Below are 2,423 nucleotides of genomic sequence, written 5' to 3' on the forward strand. Positions count from 1 at the left end.
CCCTCCTCTAGCTTATCTCTCCATGCTTCAGGCTCTCTGCCTTTATTCCTGATGAAGGGCTTTTGCCTGAAACGTCGATTTTGTTGCTCGTCGGATGCTGCCTGAATTGCTGTGCTCTTCCAGCACCACTATTCCAGAATCTGGTTTCCAGCATCTGCAGTCATTGTTTTTACCAGCAGTATTAACCACTGAGCCACTGTGCTGCCCATATGTAAAGTAAAAGAACAGTCACCATATGTCCAGGAGGCCATAGAGCTACTCTCTCATGAGAGAGATAATTGACTGTGTTTACTCGGAGGATCACCATGTCTCAGGTGAGGGGTCAGTCCGTGTTTGAGAAAGTGGGACCTTAAGATGGCACAGGAATTGACTCTGTGCTGTTGACTTTAAAGAAGCATGCACCATCTACAAGAGGCACTGCAGAAATTCACCAAAGTTCCTTTGACATCATCCTCCTAAAATGGTAGTGGTTCAGGTTTTGAAGGAAAAAGACAACAGATAAATGGGTACACAGCCACTTGTAGCTTGCCTCCAAGTCACTCACTATCCTGATGTGGAACTAAATCACTGTTCTTTGGTGTTACAATATCAAAATCCCGGCGCTCCCTCCTCAGTGGCAGTGCCAAATGGACTGTAGCAATTCAAGACAGCAGCTCACTACCACCTTCTGAAGGGCATTTAGGGATGGGCAACAGTTGTTGCTCCAGCTAAAACATATATCCCTTGAATGATTTTTTAAAAATCTTACACAGACAAGGGGGTTGCAGAAGACCCCCTGATGTCTGTTCAGGAACGCAGTGAGCTCAATGCTGGGAGTATAATCTTTGTAAACTTTATCTCTACCGGGTCTTCATCCTTCACTGCTAAGGATGTTTTTTTTGATTTTCCAGCATTGGAAGATCAATGCTCTGCCAACTAATTCCATGAGCATTTATTATGGATCCTTACTTCTTACGTACATGTTAAAAATTACAAAATATTTGCACTACTGTGAACTTAGGACACCACATGCGTCTTCTCCATGTGACCCAATTTGCCCAGCTTAACTAGTATTCTTTCTAAGTACTAGGTTGCCAAATAATGAGTTTGAATCTCTATTGACTATTTTAAATGCACTTATCTGTCTGTTTCATCAGGCACTGAAAAGATTTTTTTTATATGGAATATTTAGCCATTAATTTTTAAACAGCAGATTACTAGCTTTCAATAAATTCAGAGTTCAAACTCTGGAAATAACATGCATGATTTCATGAATACTATTGAGAGGAAAATCACAACTTACGGATACAGTAGTTACATTTCCTGCAATTAAGCATTCATGTCAAGGCTTATGGGAAATTGATCAGAGTTCTTCTAATTTATAAAGGGCATGTAAGGGAAGAGCATTTCCTCTGGTTAAGGCATCTCTGATGAGTGATCATCCATTTAAAACCACTGCTGAGAGAGTAAAGAGAGCACTCTTTTTACAGGGTGTTGCTAGAGCAGTGCTTTACCACACAAGACAGTTCAAGTAAAGGGCATTGCATCTTTTGAAGAAAAATACAAATATTTCAAGCATAGGAAAATACTGAACAATGGGGAGAAGAAACCAGTGGAAAAAAAACCCATCTTCCATGTTCTCACAACGAAGACAGCGCCAGCAGCGTAGGCCAAGTGACCTCCTTTTGCCCTTGAACCTTCATCTTAAATGGTTGGAAAAATTAGCATTCTGTTCACTATAATCAACAAAACATGTATTTAGTTTTAAATAATTCATTTGAAAAAATATTTAAAGCAAAACAGGTCAGACAGCATCCAAGGAGTAGGAGAATTGACATTTCGGGCATAAACCCTTCATCAGGATTCCTGATGTGTGCTTTTCCAGCGCCACACTCAACTCTGATCTCCAGCATCTGCAGTCCTTGCTTTCTCCTAGTATACGTTAGTTGTTGATGAAATTAGATGGAGAGAATTATGTGACCATCTGAGTGAGGTATATTCAATAATTCACCACATCTATACTGGTGAGGTTATTCTCCCCATTAATAGTAACGCTTTGGTGCAATGTTCCCTCTGACAGGTAAGGCACGTTTAAAAAAAACTGTTCCCATTAACTGATGGATCAAGGGCATTTAACTACTTAGGTAGGAGATACAGAGGAAGAGTGAGTAACTTTATATACAGTGAAAGGTAATGCCATAGAACTTACTGCTGAAAGGGACAGTGAAAACAGGGATGATTAACAATTTCAAATGAAATGATATAGCTCGAGGGAAATAAAGTTGCAGGACCACAAGTTTAGACCAGGAGAATGGGACTGACTAGACTGCTCGAGTAAGCTGGCACATGTATTGTATTAGCTGTAGGGTTAAGCTTCATGGTTGTTTAATCTGAAAGTTCTCCAACAGATACCCACACAATCTGGCACCTTTAAATGGTACTGC

This window comes from Chiloscyllium plagiosum, chromosome 27 (assembly GCF_004010195.1).
Source record: "Chiloscyllium plagiosum isolate BGI_BamShark_2017 chromosome 27, ASM401019v2, whole genome shotgun sequence".
Lineage (NCBI taxonomy): Eukaryota > Metazoa > Chordata > Chondrichthyes > Orectolobiformes > Hemiscylliidae > Chiloscyllium > Chiloscyllium plagiosum.